Here is an 8,129-nt window from a genome sequence, read left to right as displayed (position 1 = left end):
GGAGTCTTGCAAGATGTATGACAATTATAAATGCCACAAGAGCCAGAATCCTGATGTATTCCCTCAAAATGATATATGTTTTAGTGGAACCCCACCCCCCAAAATAGATCTAACTATAGAGGTATTTTTTCCTGCAGAAGAAAATGTCTTTGTACTGAGGTGTCCAGCAGACATCCCAGAAACACAATGCTGTGTGATGGAGTCAAACAAGCCTTTTGAATGTGCTCTTGGGATCCCAGCCTGTGTAGGAGATCTCTCACCCAAGTAAGATATTCCAGACACTTTGAAAAAGACTCTGCAAAGATAAGGAAATTGTCTAAAAATGGAAGAACTGTGTATATCCTATAGCTTGCAATAGACTAAGACAGGAGCTAGAAACCTTGCGAACACTCTTGGGGCAATGTATACACCAAAGGGTAAGGCAGAGAACTGATAATGATCCAAACAAAAAATTAAGAAACACCTAAAATCTGGCTGAATGGGAATGTGATGATATGTGTCTTTTAAATCTAAGGTTACTGAAAAACTCAAATGAGGAAGAAAGGATAACAGTGAACTAAAAGCATTTTGAACTTGGGCACTATCACAAACTGTTTGAAGAAAGAAAGATCAAGAATTGGTCTCCAGGCATTTTCTTTCTGTGGCAATAAAAACTTTTTTGAATAAAATTTGTTTCCCAAATTTGAAATAGGAGTTGCTTCTGTTATCCAGTGAGACAGCATATGATGTGGGACAGGAGGGAAGAGAAGTTTTTGGTCTGATGGAGGAGGAGGAATCCCCTGAAATGGAGGGATTTACTCCCACTGCCATTTTAATCTTTGCTGGATCAGCTTCAGAACCCATATATCAGAAACAATCTGTTGCCAAAGACAGAGAGAGAGAGAGAGACATATGGTGATTCAGACTTACTGGAAGAGATAAGAGTCTACCAGGTTGGGGGGTGGCCTTAAAAGTCATTCTACCGTATTTGACTGTCCTTTGTTCTGGGTGAGTCTATCTTTCTTTTTGAAACTTCACTGCCATTGTTTTTTAAATGTCTGCTTACCAGCATTCTTCATGAATGTTTATTTTGTTTCTTGCCAGAACTAGAAGAGGGAGCACAAAATCCATTGGAAAATTTAGAGGAGGAGAACTGAATAATCTGAGAGATTCCCTGAATCAGTTTACCTTTTTCATCACACTTTTTGATAACCTCTGCAGTAGAGGATCCAAAAACTAAATCTCTATCAAAGGAGAATTCAAATTCTGATTTTTGACATGCTCTAAGAGTTTTTGAGAATGCAGCCCACAAACCTCTTCAACACTGTACCAGTGGCAACAGACCTGGAAGCAGTTTCTACACTGTCAAAAACATACTTCAAACAATGATTAGTGACCTGAGAAACAGACGAAACTAAACCGCACATATCAGATTTTCCTCACAAGTGAAAACTACAGCCAGACAGTCCTCATATTTTCACACTTAGTCAGTATAAAGATTAACATATGAGCCTGACAATTCAAAATTCTAAAAATCAAAGCTGCAGAAGCATACACCTTTTCCCAAACCTAGCAATAGCTTTACCATCCCTGTCAGAAGGCTAGGGATTAAAATTAACAAAATGTTTAGCAGCAGCTGAATTAACTAAAGCTATAGCTGCTGCATCAATTCTGGAATTAGTGTTGAAAGACATTTTATTTTCTTTCTTAGGAGCAACAGGTTGGCTGTCAGGGAAGCCACAGGCTATGACAAACACATCCTCCAATGCTGACAGCATGGGGGGGTCTGGAAATTCCAGTTTTAACAACTCATAGTATTTTCTCGTTGACCGAGAAACCTCAGTGTTCTCTCACTGAAAGCATTGCCACATTTTGAAAATAGTCTCAGAGAAAGATTCAGATACCTCTCCTCAAAGTCTAAATCAAAAACCTGAGGAGAAAAGCCTGCATCTGTCCTTTCACATTCCCCTACAGATTCAACGTCTTGAAACTCTTTAGGGAAATATAAATCCCTTTTTCAGTTACCAGAAACCACCTTATAAGAAGGATCAGTAGCCTGTATAAGACCCTGTGCCGAGCCCAATAAACAACTCCTGCACAGAAAAACTAAGACAGGAACATTTTAATATCTAGTTTTCTGTCTCTTTTTGACAGGCTAGTATTGCCAGCAGCAGCTTCCCCAAGGATGGGCACAACATTCTGACTTAACAAGGGCACATCCCATGCCCCTTCTCCCATGACTGACAAGAATTTACCCACTGAGGGAACTCCAACAGCCACAGAGGATGTGGCTAACCTCTGCTGGATGGTGGCTATATTAATAATACCAGAATGATCCAAGGAAAAAGACAAGTGGTTGGAGTAATCAGCTTTGGCCACAGCAGAGTCACCATCTGTGGCTGAGGCAAATTACTAGCCTGTTGTAGTGGCAAAGGTTGCTTAGTGAACTTTTTCTTTTTGTGGCTGGAAGAAGGTACGACCAAGGGATTGGTACTTTGTTCCACGGTCAAGTGGAAAATTATGCTTGTTTCCCATGGAAGCTTAGCAGGAATAGTCAGTAAAACAGGAAAGTTGCAATAAACTTGATTTTCCCCACAAAATAATCACAGTAAAAAGTGCTTTAAACACTTTCCCCAGCAACAAAAAGTAAAATAAGCACAGTTTCTCCACAGAAAAAGCATTTTAAACAGCTCTTAACAATTTTTACCATAATCCACAAAAGTGAAAAAGTCCACTCTTGTTTAAAATTACATAACAGTAACACAATAGTCAATGAAAATACTTTTCCATAGCTTTCAAATAGTTGTTTTCACAGAATAAAATTTAAAACAACAAAAAGTAATGTGGAAGGTTTTTTCCCCCTGAGGAGAACATATCCAGCCAGGAATGGAACAGCTTTAGCCAATGTCAAATCTCATGAGCATGCAGAGGAACACTACTTGCTGGCAATAATGCTCTGAAGGATTGGGATGACTAATGGTTTGGACATGTGGTAGGTGTCCTGAAGCTTTGGAAGTGAGCAGTTGTTATATCCTCTGCAGGGTATAATCCATACAACTTAGGCTACTGCAGCAGTGATCAACATGAAGATCATCTTGAGATCAAGAAACAGCAAACTATTTCAAAGATCCTTACTTCTAACCCTTGGTCCAAAGTTCTACAATTCTTAGAAACTACAGATCCATCTATTAAATGAATGTATGACTTATTCACTTTCATATTTCTAACCATTTTGAACATGATGCTTTAAGAAATCAGCAAACAGTATATAATTGCAACATATTGATATGTGTATCCATTGTAAATAATATATATAGTTAAATGTTTATAATTATGTAAGGTTTTATTTTGGCAATAAGTTGCAACATAGTTAAATGTTTATAATTGGTTAAGGTTTTATTTGGAAATAAGTTGTGTAATTTGTTAACATTTAATTGCAATGTTATAATTAATGCTATTTTGCAACTAATACTTTTTTAAAACAAAAGGGGGGGGTGTCAACAGTTAAGTTTCTCATGTTCTTAAAATAAGTCAATAGAAATATTAATATGTGAGGCTGGAAGCTCAAAATTAAGTCAAAGTAATAGAAGAATAAACTTTCTTTCCAGATATCTCAAAACCGTTCCAGTCCTTTTCAGAGGGAATGGGGTTAGCATTAATAGCCTATTCAGTATCAGAAGTTTTAGATAAAAAATAACTGTAGGGCCTGCTTTAGGATTAGAAAACATGTTTGTGAGTCTGTAGAACTTCATATAACCTATTAGAATTTTTAGGCAAACTGCAAGATGTTAAGAAAACATTCTGTAAAGCTGATAAAACAGGAGGGACAGCTGCAGACTGTGGAATATCCATCTGCAACAAATCGTAATATTTTTGTTGGGAAATAGGGACTTTGATTCCCACTGAAATACCTCTTTCATTTTAGCTCTGGTCTCAGAAAATTATAGCTCTTCTGGAGAGGAATATATAACACTTTCCTCTGAATCACAGTCTTTCAGCTTGTGGATAAATCTCTGAAGAAAAACATTCCATCTCCAGTCCCTGTTCTTCTGACTGAAAATTAGTATCAGAATGAGAAAGAACTTTTTATTTTTGAAGCAATTCAAGAAACAGAATTTGAAACATTAAAAGCATACATTATTTTCTTAGCAAATCCCAGCAAGTATTCCTTGTCTAGTGTAATAGAAACAGAAGAAGTAATATTTTTAATGTTTTGCTTTATTTTCCTGGGAGTTTCCCTGGAAAAAGACTGACTCATGGCAGGGGCACTGTTCTTGGGATCAGGAATCCTACCTGTGTATATGATAGACACTCACCCACTCCTTCCTCCAAGACCAACACGAGTGGTTCTCCCTTTCCTAGTGAGGAAAATCCTACAATCATAGAGGAAATGCCTAACTCCTGGTCCTTAGTGGCCTTCCAATGAGCTACACCACAGGGACCAAGATGCATCAATGAGCCACCTGAGTTACCAAGTCCAGGCACAACAGAGTTACCCCATTGGTGGCTGAGGAAGTGAGGTAGCTGGACTAATACCCAAAGACTCCATAGCAATCTTCTTCTACTTCTTCTTCTTCTTGCAGGCAGGGGAAGGAAGAACCAAGGAGACTGGTAACTGCTCCATAGCCCAGACAGTCCATAGCTCCATAGTCCAGACAAAAAAGAATCCTGAAAGTGGGGAAGCAGAGTCTTTGAGATTCTGTAAAACTCCTAATAGAAAAATAAAGATTCTGAGGTAAAAAAAGTAAATGGCAGTCCCAAAAAGTGCAACATCTTTCCTAAACACTGTAACTGTGCATGAAAATGTAGTATCTTATAAGAAAAATCAGGCTTTTACATAGTTGCGTCCCTCGAGCATACACTGGGAAAAACTTCCCTACAATTCATGACAGTCCATAAAAATGCTTGTGTATAATATATTTTTTCAAGGAAAAAAAAAACATTTTTTTTTCCTCGGAAAAAGAAGAAGTAGAAGGTTTTCCCCAGAAGGGTACTTATCTGTCCAGCCTTGACAGATTACTAGCCAGCCATCAGTTCCATTAAGCCCACAGAAGGAGTGTACTTTGGCGGCAAGAAAGCTCTGAAGCTTTTGGCACCCAAACTGAATTTTTATATGGCTCTGCTTGAGCATCTGACAGTTAGGGCACATGGAAGGTGCCTGAAGCTTTCAAAGCTGGGAGGTAGTCATATCCTGGGTAGGCCCAAATAACCTAGATTATTACAACACCAATCTAATGTTGAGTATCTGATGTTATTTCTATCATGTAAACTAAAGCCACATGAGATCTTTGTTCCAAAATAGGAAATAAGATGGGTAGTAAACTCAATCCAAAAAATTTGTAAACTTGGCTATAAAGTCTACCCACAAACAGGACATGAATTTAAAGTAGTATATTTTTGCCTGGTTAAGGATGACCAGAACATGTAAGTTCTGCTGCAAATTTACACCCTACTCTGTGCAAGCTGATGTGTATGCTGTTTTGCCTGGACTGTGTTTTCATATATAAATAGCCATTGCCCTTCACCACAGTAAGATCCTGTGGAGTATACGTCCCGTACCCTTCACACTTCAAAAGGTGAGTTCATAATCACCCTTTCAGATCCCCTCTAAAAACTGATCTTGGGGCTTCCTAGCAGGTTTCTACTTCAACTTGGGTTGATACTACTAGCATCAGGGCTAAACTTTCTGCACCAGTAGGTATGCATTTGAATAATTGCTTTGACACTATTAGTTAAGATGGAACCAATACAAGACTTTTTGTGTTTTGCACTGTCTCCTTTCACTTCCTGCATCTAGCAGACATGCTGCTAAGATAAAAATGGTATTATATAGTGAGGGTAAATACATTTGTAATGCAGAACAGGCTATGGAGGAAATAAAAAAGCTTAGCCAACAAAAAGTGAGCCTGCAAGCAGAAGGAGACTCTGCTTCTCATTCTTGTGATAATAAAGCTTATAAGGAGGCTTTGCTAGTAAAAATTTTTTGAAATGTTCCACAGTAAAATGCTTGACAGATAGAAAAAGGCACAGGAGTTGACTAGAGGAATCAGAAGTACCTTGGACTTGAACAAGTCTGTGTTAGGAGATGGAGATGATCAGGTGGAAGACCACCAACAGTGAAATTAGTGAATAAATAGCAGACTATAAAAATATCAACTACATTTGTGCAATAATGATTTGAAAGGAAAAGTGGCTGAAAATGACTGGAATTCTGTTGACTTTGTTAAACTTATGGGTGGACTGTAAAGCACATATCCGTCTTTATGTCATTGATATTTAGTAGGACACTAAAGGAAAAAAGTAACTGAGTAAAATGATTTTGCTCTTATTAGCATTTGTATAACATTTCATGATATACTGCATGTTATATTGTAAAGTAGGTTTGTATAGTGTGCAGTCAGAAGTATTTTAAATGTGGGGGCTCTTTTCATTGACTGTTGTATGTGTTAAAGATGTTCAAGTAAACAAGCTTTTTTTTAGATGTAAGAAGTACAGCTTTACAGTTTAACAAGAGAAAAAGCTGGCAAAAGTAAGTTTAACTGAATATAATACTGTGATTTTGAGCTGCTGGGGTGAGGTGTAAACGTGTACTGATTTTATTGTATGAAGAATTAAGATAATGTCCCTTGTTTTTACAAAGATGAATGTCTGCATTAATATCCTTAGCTTATACTATAAACAACTGTTTTTATAAGCAAATAGGCACGCAAAAGAAGACAAAATGATGAAAACCACAGAAATGCTAAGTTTCTTGTATCTGCAAAGACATTAGCTTATTTTTCCATTAGCAAATGCTCTCAGTTAGAGAAAAGAAGTCTGCAGCTGAAGGCAGGTGACTGGAGGGATTCTTTATATTAAGTACTGAATGAAATTCACAAAGATTCTTTCATGCATCTGCAAAGTTGTTAGCTGTTTTTTCCCATTGCTGACTACATTTACATGAAGGCAAGCTGTCTGTAGGTGCAGGCAATTAATCTTAATTAATCTTGAGGGTTCTGAGCATTCCATGTTGAGGGAAATGCAAAACTTTAAAGGTACAATGGCAAGCAGTTCAGTGAATAATAGAGTTTGAAATTATGGGAAGTGAATAAGAGATAGTGGCCTCTCCAGCACCCTGAATACATTAATGAATTTAATTATGTGCTTTTTGCATGAGTAACCTTCATTTTAGATTAGGTAATGCCTGTCTGGGCAGCTGTCAATTTGGAGCAATTTTTCCTATCTGTTCTAAGCTAAAATGAGATTGGGTGTTCTGACAATTTATTTCGTTTTATTTGTTTAAGGGCTTTTATTAAAGCAAAAAGTCTTGAAAATGTGGCATAGGCTCAAATGTAGATAAGAAGAAATAAATGTATAAAAGATCAGTCTGCCAAACATTAATATGTGCATGTAAGACAAATATTGGAAATACACATTCAAAAAATGTCATGTACAATAGGTGGAAACAATAGCTTTTTATCACAATGGCTAATCTATCCATATTATCTTGAAATGTAAGTGATCTTACCTGTATATACAAAGAATGAAATAGTGCTGAATTATATTAAGAAATGTAGAGCACAAATAGCAATGATTTCAGGATGGATATTCAGCAGAATATCAAGGACAAAGGACATGAGGAGTAATAATACTGATTGCAATAGGGCTCCAATAGTGATAGAAGAAGAAAAAGACAATAATGGTAGATTTGTGGCAGTACAGTGCAAGTGGCAAGGGAGAATATACTGGCAAGTAGTTATATTCCATGAAAAACTGCTATCATGGAGCTTAAGAAAACGTTGCGTGAAATAATCAGCTTTTAGAAGGGAATATTACTTATAGGTGTGGACTGGAACTTGATTTTCAATAGTGAGGCTATATCAATGGGACACAGGGAAAATATAACAAAAGACGATAGATTTCTTAAGACATTTATGAAAATATTTCATAAGGAAGGTGTGAATTCAGTAATAGGAACTCAGAAGACAGAATTTACATATTATTCTCCCAAGGTACAATAACTGAACCTAACTGGATATAATTTCTCACAGGAATTGAAAGCTTTGACACATCCAATAACTATTTTGGATCATATACTGATAACAACTAAGATACAAATGCAGGGTAATGAAGTAAAAATGAGATGCTGGTGCTTTCCCATCTACCTATTA

The sequence above is a fragment of the Protopterus annectens genome, chromosome 4.part0, assembly GCF_019279795.1.
Source record: "Protopterus annectens isolate FY-2018-M chromosome 4.part0, PAN1.0, whole genome shotgun sequence".
Classification (NCBI taxonomy): Eukaryota; Metazoa; Chordata; order Ceratodontiformes; family Protopteridae; genus Protopterus; species Protopterus annectens.
This window is presented reverse-complemented; position numbering follows the sequence as displayed.